Genomic DNA, 17,894 nt, shown 5'->3' with positions numbered 1-17,894 from the left:
CCAGGACAAATGGAACCGAGTAGAAGGACGAGATTCAGTGAGGACGATGGAGATGACACAGACTTCTGGATCAGCTTCTGAGAGGAAGGTCAACTTTATTCAGGATGAATCAAGGGCTTTATGGTTTGGGGGACAGGCGTAGGGATCTGCTGGATAGGTATGTGCCCTTGGCTGGAGTTTAGGGTAGGAAGAATACCTCATTTGCATGGAGAGGCATTTCAGGAATCCCAGGCACTGGCTGGACAGGTTCTTATTGGAAGTGACAGGTGTGATCTCACCAAGGCTATGTGGCATCCAGCAAGGATGTGGGGGTCGGGATCCCCAGATCAGGCAGAGAACGGGAAGTCCCCTTAAGGAAAGGGGGTCCTCCCTCTTGTCTGGAGATCAAGAAAGCTGTCTAGACATGGAGCACTGCAACTTTCCACAGCAGGGCCCAGGGAGCCAACTCTCAGCCTCTCATTTCATTCATTTATTTATTCATTTATTTGTTTTGCTGAAGGTCAAACCCAGGGCCTTGCACATGCTGGGTATGTGACCTGTCAGTTACACTCCAGAGACCAGCAGGTCTAGTGTACGGGCAGTAAGCCCACAGACTATCAGGGTCAGCAAGAACGTGGTCTCTGCTCCCCTATTCGCTAGTGAGAGAGACAGACCTCAAGAAACTACAGAAATATCGGCCAACATGAAAGTGGCGTTCAGAGAAGTCTTGGTGCATACTGATGACCTCAGATCACTAGTCTAGTAGGCCGATGAGAGACAGGACTCGGTGCCTTTAGTTCTCCAGGAATAGCTCTACTAGTTTTGATTGTCTTTGGCCTTGAATTGGCAAAGCCTTGTGAACAGAACTGACTCGGTCTTCAAGCTCTAAATCCTGAAAAACTGCAGATTTATGGCTCCAGGCATTAGAAGCTAAAGATTTACGTAGCTCTGATGTTCAGGTTTGAGTTTGCTGCTATCCCGGCTTCCAACTGGCAGGAGCCCTGTTAGTGACATCCTCGGTAGCAGAAGCTACCATGAACAAAAGTCCGTTCTTTCCCTGCTAGTGTTACAGCTGAGTCCTGGGCATCAGAACCCTTGGGCTCCTAGCAAGTATCGCACCTTTCTACACTTTGAGGCCAGGGACTCACCTCGGCTGAGCTCCCATGAGTCCTTTCTGCAAGGAGAGCCTGAATTTTCTGTCCCATCTTCAGAACGTGGGTTCGCTACCTTCTTGGCATTCCTCTAGAACATTTAACTGTCCTTGGTCCTCTCAATCCCACAACTCCCCACACTGTAGGACTGAAATGGCCCAGGGTTACAGAAGAAGGGTCAAAGAAGCTTCAAGTCCAGATACCTCCTCAACTATGATGACGTAAGGCAGAAATTGTCTGTCAGTCCTCACAACCTAGTGCCATAAAGCAGCTCCCCCACTGTCAACGTCAACGCAGTTATCAGGCTGCTTGTTTGACTTATGAAGTCGTCTACCATTCTCCATTCCATACCCCAAACCACACAGATCTCCCAACACCTCCTCCCTGACCAAGGGTGCACAGTTACACAAAACTTGTTCCAGAAAATCTGGCCACTCCCCCCCCCCCCCCGGCATAAATACCCCCCTTTCCCCTCCAATAAACTGAACCAGTTCTCAGAAGCTGTTTCCAGGTTTGTGTTGTGCCCACTCATTTTTTGCTGACAGGGATCCAGAACTGAACCCACGCGCCTGCTTAAGCTTTGTCCCTTCAGCACAGCTCCATGCACAACCGGCCTGGCTATCCAGGGTGGGGCAATGGGGCAAGGAATGGACAGAGGGGCTTCTAGAACCCAAGGTGTGTTTAACAGGACCTCCTCTGTGAGCAGGGGAGCAGGAGACAGGTGAATGCCCTGGCCATCCAGCCTTAGTCCAAAGGCCCTAAGCCTCCCCAAGCCAAGCTGAGGACTGGCACTTTCTTTTCCTTCTTTGTTTTAGATTTGCACCCTTGACTTGGGTTTAGACATCTGGCCAGGGCTATTCCTTGGTGGTGGTGGAAGGCCCTTAAACCTCTGTCTGAACCCCAACAGCTCACACGGGTGTCTGGGGGAAAAATCTTTTTTTCCCCCTCCAGAATATAAATAAATAAATAAATAAACAAACAAACAAACAAACAAACAAACAAACTGTTGGTCTGGAGAGATGTCTCAGCAGTTAAGAGCACTGACTGCTGTTCCAGAGGTCATGACTTCAATTCCCAGCAACCATATGGTGGCTCACAACCATCCATAATGAGATTTGATGCCCTCTTTTGGTGTGTCTGAAGACAGCTATGGTGTACTCATACATAAAATAAATAATTTGAAAAAAAAAAAAAAACAACAACTTTTTTTTCTTAAAGGTATACCACAGTCAGTGAACACTACCAGGATAGTCACCAGAACTCTTAAAACTGTGACCAGGTTTGCGTTTGGGACTTTGAGGAATCCCCTGGCATCTGCAAGCCCACAGGAAGGTCTTATCTGGACCTGGCACTTCCTTCTGTTTTCTATCATAGGAAATACCTCGTAAACTCAAAAGAACCTGAAGATTAGGGAAATACATATGAGCCCTCTTCAAATCCCAGGCAATAAAACTCGCCAAAATGCGCGCCTCCCTGTTTTTTGGAGGAAGTCCTTTAAATAGCAACAGGGAAGGCCACAGGAGACCCTTACAATCCTAACTCAAGGCCTCAAGTAGCTAACTAACCCAGCCCGGAGACACCAAAGGGAAGACACCCCACCCTTGCCCCCAATCCCGGTTTCCTGCTGATCACAGCTACAATCCACCAATGGCAGGACTTCAGAAAATGGGACCCACTGAGAGTGTTCTGCTCCCTGAGTAGGCCAACCTGAGGACAACAGTCCTATAGACCAGCTGGTTCCAAGTCTCACAGCCCTTACACAGGAACTCAAAGCCACCTCCTCCTCAGCCCAGGCAGCACGCTCTTGACTGGCCCGATCCAATTTATATCTTCTTCTATCGTAAGATTCCTTGGAGGAAGCACAAAACCAGCCCTTGGCTCCTTCCATGCCCAACTCCCACCAACCTCCCCTTCCTACTTAAAGATCAATTAATCCCTCCTCTATCTTCTTCCCCAGGATTTAAAATAGCCTCTTACAAGATACAGCTTATTCCACCTATTACATTCCCAGGGACAGAAATCTCCTTTACCTCAATATAACCTCCTAAACCCACACTTTCCTTCTTCTAGAGTTTTTTTGGGTATCCTTAAAGGAAAAAAAGATTTATTTATTCTTTTATGTTATGAGTCTTAAGAGACACCAGAAGAGGGCATCGGATCCTGTTACAGATGGTTGTGAGCCATCCTGTGGTGGCTGGGAATTGAACTCAGGACTGAAGAGCAGTCAGTCAGTGCTCTCAACCACTGGGCCATCTCTCCAGCCCCATTTTTTTGGGGTATCCTTAATTGGCTTTGACCCTGGCTCCTCCTCCCCACCACTACCCTACAGCCTCTCTTTGATCTCCTAAAAAGATAAGAACCCCTCTTCCCCACATGCTCTCTCTTCTGAGGCAGCTGAGGCTTTAGGCACCTTTTTCCCCCCTAAAGATTTATTTATTTATTATATGTAAGTACACTGTAGTTGTCTTCAGACACACCAGAAGAAGGCATCTGATCTCATCACAGATAGTTGAGTCACCATGCGGTTGCTGGGATTTGAACTCAGGAACTCCAGAAGAGCAGTCAGTGCTCTTAACCACAGAGCCATTTCTCCAGACTTTAGGCTTCTTTAATGCAGCCTTAAAAGACATGACACTGGATAGGTGTGATCCAGCAATGATGGTATAACTTCTTATTTTTAAGTCTTTCCCTATGCTCCTAGGAGCTCTATATCAGCCCCAGAGAAGGCTAGAATGGCTCTGCACCCCAGCAGGCTGTGCACCTAGAATTGTAACTGAGGTTGATGCACTTGCTATTGCAATTAGAAAGGGCAGGCATAGAGTGCAGAGAAATTCTAATCCAGTTAACATGGCTGCCATGGCAAGAGATCACATCCAAAGACCTTCTAGGTGTGTGTGAGCCAGATGGATTACGGATAACCTTTAATCCCAGGAGAGGCAAGCAAGCAGATCTCTGAGTTCAAGGCCAGCCTCATATAGGGCAAAATTCACATAAAGAAAAGCTTAAGTCCGGCCATGGTAGTAGATGTCTTTAACCTCAGCACTCAGGGGACAGAGGCATGCGGATCTCTAAGTTCTGGGCAGTTAGATTCAATGAAGGCAGTGAGTTGAGAGGCTGTGGAGTAGAATTCATTGAGTTCATTTTAACTGGAATAGTTTTACAAACAAGTTGGAGAGAGAAGCTAGACACAGGTGAGGACAGAGGGAGGTACAGAATGAGAAGGAGTCAGAAGGTTAGACCAGATTGTCAGAGTAAGGCCAAGCAGAGCAATTCAGGGAGAAGCTGAGAGAAGCCAGATTGAATCAGTCAGCTTGCAGCAGAGTTTGGGTCAGAACAACGGAATTGAAACAGCCAGCCAGGGCTCAGAAAGAACTAGAAAGGGTGAGCTTTTTTTTTTGTAACAGAAAGTCTAAGAGGCTGAAAACATTCTAGGCCTAGAGTAGACTGTACAGAAGCTAGAAGCTTCCAGGACTAGGCCTGGGTTAGCAGATGGAGGAGTAGACCTTCGAAATGAAAGTTACTTTAGGTAAATGAAAGTTACTTCCAGAATAGAGCTCTACAAACGTTAGAAAAAGAACTTTATATCATTGTCACCTCTTTTTCTCTGATAGTTAGTGGCTATCCAGAAATCACTCCCACTTTGATATTAGCCTATAAGATGCCCAGGACAAATTAATAATAATTAACCTTAATGAAAGATGAGTTTCTTCTCATCTACCCTTGCTGCTCTTTGCAAATGAAGCCCATCACCAGGGCCCCCTCGTATTTACTGACAGAGGAGAGAGGGGAGCTGATACAGTAGCCTGATTCTACTCACACACACACACACACTCACACATACAAATACAAAAGGGCTCCAAATGAGTTTCCCAGCAACTCCCTCTTGCCCAACCTCATAGCAATACTAACACACTCCTTTTGTGCACCCCTTATTATTACTCCAGCTTTACAAACCACGTGACTCCTTTGTCAGTATCTCCCACATTCCCCAATTTTCCAAAAATGCCGAAAACACATCTTTATTACTGTTGGCACATTATTTTCATTTCAGACTGGTACAGCCCAAATGGTAGAAAACTCGGAACGTTAATTCACCATACGCTCTCCACCTTTGCCATCATGGGCATTCCTCAACCGGTAAAAACTGATGATGGCCCTGCCTTTACCAGCCCCCAATTCAAAACCTTTTGTTCTCAATGAAAAATTTCCCACCCCACGGGGATTCCTCACAACCTCCAGGGACAAGGGACAATAGAAAGAACACACTGAACCCTAAAAAAGCAACTAAAGCTTAACCCCTTAACATATAATTAGTCATAGTTTTGAGTACTCTGAATATATTTAATATTTACAAGAGTCCCTAACACCCCTCATCTCCGTCCATTAGTACTCACCAGAGGCAGCGCCTCCATTCTGGTAGGATGGCATGATACCTTGAATGGGATTTGGAAGGGTCCAGACCTCCTCTTTACAACCAGAAGGGGCTTTGCTTGTGTCTTTCCATTCGACTAACCAAAACCCCACCAACCAAGAAGAAGGGGTGGGAAAGGCCCCACCACCCACCATCCATGGAACAAGATCTCCGTTTGTGACGTGGCGGCAGCCACCCAGACCATGTGCCCTCCACAGGCTTCCTTTTCCTCTATTCTAATGGCCGCCTTTGTTAGTCTCCATTTTAGCTTTGTTACCGCCAGCCTCTCCCTAACCTTCCCAATATGCTTCATTGGAGACTCTTCCCTAGGGAGTCCTATCACGGACACCAGAAACTCACAGGAACCCAGGACTGTCCACTTGAAGGATGCCAGACCCGGACTAAGATTCTTCTACACCCGGAGTCCATTTCCACCATCCCCAGCCCTCTGCCTCCTCCGGGAGGCCTCCATAGATGGAGACTGTAGACATCGGAGATGTCACATCGAACCTACTAATCTTGGCAGCACCACGCTCGCCAACCTTAACACATATTTTCAGCTTTTCAGCAGTAATCCCTGGGACCAGTGATGGTAAACAATGGCAAATGGGGTTGTGGGTAAGCTCTACCCTAATGACTATGCCAAATACCCCATAGCCAACCTACACATCTCTGCCAGCTCATCCTGACCTCCAAGTCAGTCTTTGCCACGTTAGCATTCTTTAAAGGACTATCGAACTCAAAAGGAAGCTCAAGCCACCAACTCCTGGCTGCAGTACAAACAATACAGACACAGCCAGCCCCTTCCCCTAAGCGCTCACACTAACTCCTCTCAGTGCTTTTTCTGTGCGTTCCTGGTGGGAAGCTATTGGACAGTTTCCATTCGGGTCTCCCTTCCTGAACCCAGTGAGCCCTTAGCTCACTACACAACATTCCTCTTTTTAATCTTCCATTTTTTGGTCTCTTAGGGCCCACTTCAAGGTTCCATCCAACACGTTCCCGTAACATCACAGTCACCACCCAGGCAGTGGTGGTGCACACCTGTAATCCCAGCACTCTGGGAGGCAGAGGCAGGCAGATTTCTGAGTTCAAGGCCAGCCTGGTCTACAGAGTGAGTTCCAGGACAGCCAGGACTACACAGAGAAACCCTGTCTCAAAAAAAAAAAATCCCAAAACAAACAAAACAAAACAAAATGCCCAGACATCTCCAAGCTCGCTACACCCCAGGGACCCTCACAGCTTTGTACTCCAGCACTCAGATGGCTTGTCTCCCCATTGTCCCCGAAAGGCCATCCGGGCCCTCCTCCTCCCGCAACCCTGCCTTATCCAATTTCTAAATTGGACAGATAAGCAGTGTAACTTTAAATTTTTTTAAACCTTATTTTTAGTGATGGTTCCCTAAACGCTTTAACCTTCCTTATAACCCACCACCCACCAGAGGTCAAGGAAAAAAAAGGATACGGAGAAAAGTAGACCTGTTTAAAAAGGTTCTTCAGAGCAACTCCCGTTTCTGTTGTCTGAAAACCAGCAGTTCCAGTCACAGGTTAGCAGGCGGCAGCAGCTAACAAACACCTCACAGATACACCCGCAGTCCAGTTCGGTAGAGTCGGGATAGCAAACACGAGTTAGCAATGGTGGCACTACCTAACAGGACAACCAGGCCTCAGGCCCTGGCTTGAGGGACCACCAGGACCACCAGAAGAAGTTCTCGGCTGTGCCTTTCTCAGGGAAGGGAAGACAGGAGACCCACAAGTGTTGCACGGCTGGCTGTACCGGCAAGCCAAGTTCTGTCTCGGTTACTCCATGAAGTCCGAATTATACCCTCCACATGTCACGTGTCGAGTCCTCTATGTGCCTGGTCTCAGCATGGGTCTTACCTCAGTGCAGGTCTAGCCTCAGCACATGCATCCAATCATCCCGGACCCTTGGAAGCGACAACAAACTGTATCACACCACCAAAAGTATGTTTGGTGCATTTCTCTCTGTGGCTTCCGGACAGGTGCTGCGCAAAGTAAGGCGAACCAATACATGTGTGCCGTTAACAAAGAATCCTACATCACGTGTCCTTTCAGCAGAACATCCTCTCTCCTGTGTCTTAGAGTCGCCTTGAGCCTTTCGCACCTGCGTCCACTTTAACTAACACATTCCTTAGAGTGTTGGTCTGAGCAAAACACCGTCTCACTAACTTTCCAAAAATCCCACAAGTTTCCACTCCAAAGCAATATTGCAAAAATCACTGCCAAATCAGGTTTTGGTTCAATACCAAATCATTCCTAACATAGAGATCGACTATGACAATGCTTCTCTTTTATAAAACAAAATGGAGGAACTGTAGGACCATGATGGCCCAGGATTACGCAGGAAGGGTTAAGGAAGCTTCAATGCTCCATACCTAAAATATGAGGCGGGAGTTGGTTCCCTCTCTCCCCTCCCAGCCTAGGGCCATAAAGTCAACTCCTCCACCTTCTATAGATCTTAGGAAGAATTTATTACCAGGCTTCACTCCTTGTTTGACCTTACACGGTCATCACCCCGGCCCCCTACAGCCCCTATGTATGCAGATAAAGCATCTTCCAACACCCCTGCCCTGACCAATGGTGCACAGCCTCATAAACCTTGCCCCAAAGACCCTGGCCAAGTCCCTAAGAGCATAAATACCCCTTCCCCTCAGTAAACCAAACCAGGTTAGGTCTTAGAAGGTGTTCCTACATGAGTGTTTTGCCTATGACCCCTTGAGATCTTGCACTGCACCCACCCATCCATGCCAGGTTAAGCTTTCCTCCAGCCTTGCTTGTTGTCCCAGGGGCCTGGCTCCCCCAAGGGGGAAATGGACACAGGGCAGCACTACACTTCTGTCTCCACTTCCTTGCTCCTCCGCTAGGGCCCCCAGCATAGTCCAACCTACTTATAGTAAACACCAGAGAGAAAGAGAACAAAACAAAACAGGGAGGTACCAATTACTACAAATACTAACAGGTCAGGTATTCCCTCCCTGCTACTTCGAGGTTCTTTAGTCACTTCTGATGTTTGTACACAGGGGCAGGAGCATTTCATTTATCTGTAGACATCCTTTGCAGCTCCATGTTTGTAATCCTCCAGAAATAAACCCTTGAAGGGAAAAATAGTCTAGGATTAGTTGTGTAAACAAACTGTGGGGTGGGTTGGAGCTGGAGAGATGTTGGAGAGCAATTGCTGCTCTTTCAGAGAATCAGAGCTGAATTCCAGGAACCTCTCCATATTAGGCAGCCTATACCTGTCTATAACTCCAGTTCCATGGGGACTCTATCGCCCCCTTCTGGCACGTTTGGGAACTGCACACACGTGGTGCACATAAACTCAGGTCTACAAACATACACTAAAATGAATAAACACATACGTTCTTCAATAAAGGTGAAGAAACACTGATGGAGCAAATGAGTGAATAAAGAGAAAATTAATTCAGTTTCTTAATAATTTCTGGATTGTTCCACAAGTTTTTGTAAATTCTGTAAATGCCTTGGGAGATGATGCAGTCTGTCTCCTGAACTATTCCTTACAACATGACTCTGGAAATCTAGTCGGGCGGTGGTGGCGCATGCCTGTAATCCCAGCACTCTGGGAGGCAGAGGCAGGCGGATTTCTGAGTTCGAGGCCAGCCTGGTCTACAAAGTGAGTTCCAGGACAGCCAGGGCTATACAGAGAAACCCTGTCTCCAAAAAAGCAAAATCCAAAAATCCCCCCAAAAAATCTAAGAGCATATGAGGTAAAGGTTCTAACCTAAACTTTTTTATTTTTCTTTTTTCTTTATTGCCTTTTGGAGGCAGGATTTGACTGTGTAGAGTTGGCTGACCTGGAGCTTTCTTTGTAGACCAGGCTGGCCTCTCACACACAGAAATCTGCCTGCCTTTGCCTCCCAAGTGCTAGGATTAAAAGTATACACTACCCTGTCTGGGCTAAACTTTGTTTTACCCCATGTCCTTTGTTTGTGGGGAGGACAGAAACTCACTATGTTTCCCCTATTAATTTCTTTTTCTTTTTCTTTTCTTTTTTTCTTTTTTCTTTCTTTTTTTTTTTTTTTTTTTTTTTTGAGACAGGGTTTCTCTGTGTAGCCCTGGCTGTCCTGGAACTCACTCTGTAGACCAGGCTGGCCTTGAACTCAGAAATCTGCCTGCTTCTGCCTCCCAGAGTGCTGGGATTACAGGCGTGCGCCACCACTGCCCGGTCCCCTATTAATTTCTAAAACCCACCTCCTGGGCTCAAGTGATCTCTTTACCTCATCTTTCCCAGTATAGGTATATAGACGTGCACCCTCACACCTAACTATCAAGCTCTTCTATGTCCTATGTTATATGTGTGACGTCTATGCCTAGGCAGGGGCATGTACTGCAGTGCCCACGCAGACATCAGAAGACAGCCTCGGGGGGTAGCTCTTCGCGCTGCTCCCTCTTGTTTGATACAGGGTCCATTTATTGTTTGCCATTGCTTATGCCACGATCTGATCCTCAAGCATCAGGTGAGTCTCCTGTCTCCACATCTCATCTTGAAGTCAGAGCATCGAGATTGCAGAGCCTTGTTCTCTGCTGTGTCAAGCAGCACGTGCATGGGCTCTAAGGATTTGCACTTAGCTCCTCAGCAAGCCATCTTCCCAGGCTCTCTCTCTCTCTCTCTCTCATTTTCTCTCTCTTTATATATATATCTATGTTGATATGCATATATATATATATAGAGAGAGAGAGAGTCTTATGGAGAAGCTACGCTATATATTGTTGTATAGCTGAAGGTGATCTTGAATTTTTTTATTCTCTTACCTCCACAGGCCTATGCTGCCACACCTAGATATTAATTTTTTTCTTTTCATTTCATGTATTTGTTTGCTTTGAAACAGAAACTGAATATGTGGCCCATGTTGGCTTTGAACTCACAGAGATCCACCTGCCTCTGCTTCCCAAGTGCGCCATCACCTCTCTCTCTCTCTCTCTCTCTCTCTCTCTCTCTCTCTCTCATCTCATATTAAATCTGTAACTTTTATAGTTTCTGCACCTAACCCACAAGACTGGATTTCTTTTCTTCTAGGATTTGTTTATTTATTATATGTAAGTACACTGTAGCTGTTTTCAGATACTCCATAAGAGGACATCAGATCTCATTAGGATGATCATGAGCCACCATGTGGTTGCTGGGATTTGAACTCAGGACCTTCGGAACAGCAGTCAGCACTCTTAACCACTAAGCCATCCTTCCAGCCCAAGACTGGATTTCTTTCTTTTGTGCCTCTCTAGACACCAGGTACACTCCCTATCTATTATAAATGACTAACAGGTTATACTTAGATATTTGCAGTGACTTGCACAAACAACTTTGTAGAAAGTTTATCTTGCAATTTTCCATCCTTCTGGTACTGAGGATAGATTGAGCAACTCTCTACCACTGAACCACAATGCTGGCTCCATCTTCCTGATTTCGATGTCGAGGCTGTATAAAAGATGACTTGATGAGTAAGGTTCATGACGATGTATATTTAAAGGACCTCCCACTACGTGGCATGAAGCCCCACACATACAATCCCAGCCAGAGGTGGAGGCCAGAACATCAGGAATCTAGATTCTCCTCAGCTACATAGTAGGTTCAAGGCCAGCCTTGCCTAATAAGACCCTGTCTCAAAAACCCAAGCTCTGGTCAAATGTGGTAGCTCACAGCCTTCAATGTCAGCATTCAGGAAGCAGAGGCAGTGACACGCCAGGTCTGCTTTAGCAGTTATAGGCCAGCAGGGATACACAGAGAGACGCTGTCTTAGAACAAATACAACCAGCAGAAGCAAAGGACCAGACCCCGGGGCTGGAAATGGCTCAGCGGTTAAGAGGTTAAGAGCACTGACTGCTCTTCCAGAGGTCCTCAGTTCAATTCCCAGCAAACACATGGTGACTCACAACCATCTGTAATGGGATCAGACACCCTCTTCTGATGTGTCTGAAAACAGCCACAATGTGCACATATACATATCTGTGTGTGTATATTATATATATACACACATACATATATATACATATATATACACACACACATATATATACACACATACATATATATACACACATACATATATACATATATATGTGTACACACACATATATATATTGGATTCCAAGTGAAGCGGCTCAAAACTACCTGCACCTCCAGGTGCCAAGGCTCCCATGCCTCCTTCTGTCCTCTGAGGACATTCACATACAGGTGGCATCAGCTCACACAGACAAAGACACATATGTATTCATCAAATTGCACCCGCTTTAAGACACAAGACACTTCATATCTTTGCCATTTCATGTATTTTAGGATATAAATGAAGCTGGGAGTAGCTTTCAGTGACTTCTTTGGGCAATGTGAGATGGCTCAGTGGGTAAAGCAATGCCACTGAGCCTGAGTCTGATGACCTCCGGTCCATCAGCCAGGTGCACATGGTAGAAGGAGTGCAATTGCTTTAAGTTGTCTTCTGACTTGGGGTACAGTGGAAGAGGCAGACACTAATACCTAATACACACACACACATACATACACACACACACACACACACACACACACAGAGAGAGAGAGAGAGGTAATAAAATCTTTTTAGGGCTGAAGTGCAGCACAGTACTTTGCATTAGAGCCTGTGTTCAATTCTTTTTGCTGCTGCTGTTATTCTTATAAAAATGTAGATTTAGGTGCTGGAGAGAAAAGAAAGACAAAACCTGTTGGGCAGTGGTGGCGCACGCCTTTAATCCCAGCACTTGGGAGGCAGAGGCAGGTGGATTTCTGAGTTCGAGGCCAGCCTGGTCTACAGAGTGAGTTCCAGGACAGCCAGGGCTATACAGAGAAACCCTGTCTCAGTACAAAAAAAACCAAAACCAAAAAAAATCAAAAAACAAAACAAAACAAACAAACAAACAAAAAACAACATAAAGAAGGCCTTTTAAACTAGTCATTGTCATGTTTGTGGTCTATATTTATTGAAATATTTTTTTATTGAAATTTTTTTGTAGATTTATTTGTCATATGTAAGTACACTGTAGCTGTCTTCAGACACCAGAAGAAGGTGTCAGATCTCTTTACTGATGGTTGTGAGCCATCATATGGGTGCTGGGATTTGAACTCATGACCTTTGGAGGAGCAGTCGGTGCACTTACCCGCTGAGCCATCTCTCCAGCCCTGAAATATTTTTTAAAGATGTACTTACTTATTATATATGTAAGTACACTGTAGCTGTCTTCAGACACCCCAGAAGAGGGAGTCAGATCTCATTATGGATGGTTGTGAGCCAGCACGTGGTTGCTGGGATTTGAACTCAGGACCTTTGGAAGAGCAGTCAGTGGTCTTAACTGCTGAGCCATCTCTCCAGCCCCTGAAATATTGTTATGGTCTATTAATGTTGAAGGATTCCTTTGCTACCCAGGCATAGCTTATTCAGTATTTGTTGTGTGTCTCCAGACTTGTCTTCTTTCCTCTGTTTATTTTGATAAATATTCACCCAGATATTTATTTTTACTTTATATAAAAATTTTTCGCTGGGCAGTGGTGATGCACACCTCTAATCCAGGACTGGGGAGGCAAGGGGAGGCAGATCTCTGTGAGTTCTAGGCTAACCTGGTCTACAGAATGAGTTCCAGGGCAGCCAGGGCTACACAGAGAAACTCTGATTCAAAAAACAAAGAAAAATGTCTCTGCCGGGCTGTAGAGATGGCTCAGTGGTTAAGAGCACTGACTGCTCTCCCAAAGGTCCTGAGTTCAAATCCCAGCAACCACATGGTGGCTCACAACCACCCGTAATGAGATTTGATGCCTTCTTCTGGTGTGTCTAAAGAAAGCTACAGTGTACTTAAATATAATAATGATAAATAAAATCTTTGGGCCAGAACAGTCATGCATGAACTGAGTGAGCGGGGTTGACCTGAACCACCAGAGGTCTTAAATTCCATCCTCAGCAACCACATAAAGGCTCAGAACCATCTATCTATACAGCTAAAGTGTACTCATATATCAAATAAATAAAATCTTTAAAAAAGATATACACTTTCATGTGCAACTTCCCTTAAAAAATGTTTCAGCCAGGCATGTCGGTCTATTGTTTTAATTGGTTATTAATTGGTTATTGGTTATTAATAGCTCAGATAGCAGAATGTTTACCTGGCCTGGACTGCATTTCCTGCATTGCATAAAACAGGATTTGAGGACACATTCCAGCACCTGGTAGACAGAAACAGGTAGATCTCTGTGAGTTTGAGGTTAGTCTGGCTGGTACAGAGTGCTCCAGACCTGCCAGGAGTACACCGCAAGACCCTGTCTCAAAAATAGAATTCAGGGGGCTGGAGAGATGGCTCAGTGGTTAAGAGCACTGACTGCTCTTCCAGAAGTCCTGAGTTCAAAACCCAGCAACCACAAGGTGCGCTCACAACCTTCTGTAATGGGATCTGATGCCCTCTTCTGGTGTCTGTGTGCTACACATATGTTTGATGCTCAAAGGAGTCAGAAGAGTGACGTTCACTGGTACAGATGTTTCAGATGCTTGTGAACCATCATGTGTGTCCTGAGAACTGAATCCCAATTCTCTGCAAGAAGTAATTGCTCTTAACTGAAGCTCTGCTTTCAGCCCCTTAAAATGATTATTATTTTTTGGGCTAGTCAGTAGTGGTGCAGGTTATCTTTAACCCCAGCACTTGGGAGGCAGAGGCAGGTGGATCTCTGAGTTCGAGGCCAGCCAAACCTACAAAGCTATTTCCAGGACAGTTGGAACTATATAGAGAAAGCGTGTCTCAAGAAACAACAACAACAACAAAAACTGGCCACACAAACAAAATTTGTTCCTTGTTGCCTGTAAGCAGGATCTTACATGTTCTTCAAGTTAGCCTCCAACCCAAAACTTACCAAACTCTCCACCCTCTTCCCTCTGTTCTCCCAATGCTGAATTACAGGCTTGTAACTCTAATCCTTGTATGTTCTTTCTTTCATTTTCTTTTCTTTTCTCTTTTTAGTCCTGCTGTGTCCTACAAGATAACTTTGAAGCTCCCAATCCGGCCAGGCGTGGTAGCACATCCGGCACTTGAGATCCAGAGGCAGATGGATCTCTCCAAGTTGAAGACCAGCCTGGTCTAAAGAGTGAGTTTCAGTCTAACCTAGGCTACCCACTGAGACCCTGTATCAAACAAGCAAACAAACAAACAAGTAACTCCTGCTCCTCCTGCCTAAGCCTCTGCAGAGGGCACACCATGCACATTTCCTTTCTGAATAATTTGATTTGCTGTCCCCAACCATCCCATCCCACAACATATACTTTTTTTTTTTGAAGACATGGTCTCACTAGATAGCTCTAGCTGGCCTGGAACTCCCTAGGTTGACCAGAGTCCACCTCACATCAATCCTTCTAACAGATTCCAGGATGCTGGGGTTAAAAGCAAGGGCCCCTACACCTGGCACTACCAGCCCTTTGCTGGGATCATTGAAAGTCTTCCTAAACTGTTGGCATGCACCTTTAATCCCAGCACTTGGGAGGCAGAGGCAGGTGGATTTCTGAGTTCGAGGCCAGCCAGGTTCACAGAGTGTATTCCAGGACAGCCAGGGTTACACAGAGAAACCATGTCTCTGGAGGAAAAAAAAAGTCTTCCTAAGCAATTTCTCTAGTGCAAGCTCTGTCCGTGTCTGCCTCCTTACCATTCTAACTATTACTCTGTGGTTAGCTTTTCCAAATAGAGTTGTCATCAGCTTTTCATTATCCACAATGTTAAATTTTAACTTCATAGGCAAGACTTGGACTGTTTGTGACATAACCTTGACCTTTACCTTTGTCTTTAAGAGAATTGGTTATTGTTGCTGGAGATACAGCTCAGTTGCTACACTGTTAGCCCAGCATTAATGAATGCCTGGATTCCACTCCCAGTGCTACACAGAACAGGATGTGGCAGCAAATGCCTGTGACCATAGCATTTGGGAGGTAGAGACAAGAGAATCAGAAGTTTAAAGTTTAAAAAAATAAAGTTCTCTCTGGATAGATGGGTCAGCGGTTAAGAGCACCAGATGTGCTTCCAGAGGTTTTGAGTTCAATTCCCAGCTTTCATCTGGTGGCTCATGACCATCCATGATGAGTTCTGGTGCCCTCTTCTGGCATGCAGGTGTATATGCAGATAGAACACTAATACACATAAATAAATACATCTTTTTTAAAAAGTTTACATTACTGTGGGGCACCTTGCCGTAAGTTTTTGGCTAGCCTGGGCTCTATGAGAATCTATATCAGAAGAAAAGGAAATTGGCCAGTGAACTGCTATACAGTCCTGGGAAGTCACAGGTAAAGGAACCAGAAACTTAAGCAAACCAGACTGGACTATCTTTTCTTTATTGAAAGAGTTATGGCTCCTTACTTGTGAGTGCTTGAGTTCTGTGCTTGCCCAGGGCTCACTGTGCCATGGACTAACTGTTGCCTTCCCTGAAACATGTTTTTTCTCTGTATTCGTATTAGGTTTGTTTTGTCTCATTCTGGAGCCCTGGCTGGCCTGGGACTCTTTTTTTTTTTTAAAGAGATTTATTTATTATTATTATATGTAAGTACACTGTAGCTGTCTTCAGACACACCAGAAGAGGGTGTCAGATCTCATTACAGATGGTTGTGAGCCACCATGTAGTTGTTGGGATTTGAACTCAGGACCTTTGGAAGAACAGTGAGTGCTCTTATCCGCTGAGCTATCTCAGTTCCCAAAAGCAAATTCTTGCTGGGCAATGGTGGTGCTCACCTTTAATCCCAGCACTTTGGAGGCAGAGGCAGGCAGATTTCTGAGTTCGAGGCCAGCCTGGCCTACAGAGTGAGTTCCAGGACTGCCAGGAATAAATAGAGAAATCTTGTCTTGAAACACCCTCCCCACCCCCAAAAGCAAATTCTTTGAGAGACAGGATTAAACTCTCTCTTTTAGCCTAGGAACACTATTTTCCAGATATTATAAAAGTATAAAAGGTGAAGACTAATCTTTCTGTGTATGTATCATCCGCTGGGCATGAACGCACACATCTGTCTAGCAAAGAGGTTGGTGTGTCTGTGTCCTGGTGGCTGTGATACAGCGGACAGTCATTAGACCACTGTAGGATATATGCTTGCTCTCTTTAAACCATTTTTGCTTGAGATGAGTCTCCTCATATAGCCCAAGATGACAGGAGTGCACACCACCACACCCAGTTCCTTTGGTGCTGAAGATCCTGCTAGAACATGTTGCACAGCCAGGGCTATACAGAGAAACCCTGTCTCGAAAAGAAAAAAAAAGAAAAGAAAAGAACTTGTTGCAGTCTATGTAATATAGTTACATCCTCAGGCCCTTAATCTTGTTCTTCTAACAGGTTTCACTCTGTAGCCCAGGGTAGCTTTGACAGAACCATGTAGGGCAAGCTGGCTTCACACTCTTGGCATTTCTTTTGCCCCAGGCTTTCCAAGGTCGTCATCAACAAGCGTGAGCCACCATGCCAAGCTATTTTACATCTTTAGGATTAGCAATTTGGCACAGTGGGGTAAGGGTACTGTTTACTAGACCTAAAGGCCTGAGTTCGAGCCACAAGAGCCCGCATGGTGCAAGGAGAAAAACACCTGACTCCAGAAGCAGTTTCGAGACCTCCACACGTGTAGTCCTTCAACTCCAACATGAATATATGTGTGATTTTAAAACATTGCCTTAGCTGCTATGTCAAGAACAGACAGTAGAGGACAAGAGAAAGCCGGGAGACTAACTGCTCTGTGGTTTGTTTTGTTTTGTTTTAAGTTTATGGACAGGACACAATATTCCTGTCTGTGGAAGGGAGAGAGCTGAATGAAAGCTATACTTAGGAGAGAAGATGGGGAGTTTAGATGTTGGTAACCCAGATGTCAGTTACCAATGGGTTAAAGTGTCTGCCTAGCTTTTGATAAGCTCTGAGTTCTGAGGTCAATGGATCCCCAGTCTCTTTTCTCCCCTACCCTGCCTCTCTCTCATAGAGACAGACAGACAGACAGGCAGACAGAGACAGAGAGAAGGGGGAAGAGAGACACAGAGATCGCCCCCGGAGTGGTGGTGAAATCCTCTTAGCACATGCAGGGTTGAGGCAGAAGTATCTCAGGCTCAAGACCAGGCTGGGCCATATTTAGTGTTTAGTCCTAGGTCCTGGATGCGAGGGTGATGTGGCTGCTCCATCTGTCATTCCACTGATCACCAAGTTGATCTGGTTGGCTACGTGAGTGCCTCCTACCCTCTTCCCACTCAACGTGCATGCCTTCTAGACCTACAAGTCTATTTGGTTAAAGAGGCTAAACTTCTCCTAAGAGAGAAGCGCAGGTCTTTAAAGGGTGTGGGAATAGCTGTGTCACCCTGCTTAAACCACCATAGCGGGTTCCG

This window comes from Apodemus sylvaticus, chromosome 19, assembly GCF_947179515.1.
Source record: "Apodemus sylvaticus chromosome 19, mApoSyl1.1, whole genome shotgun sequence".
Classification (NCBI taxonomy): Eukaryota; Metazoa; Chordata; class Mammalia; order Rodentia; family Muridae; genus Apodemus; species Apodemus sylvaticus.
This window is presented reverse-complemented; position numbering follows the sequence as displayed.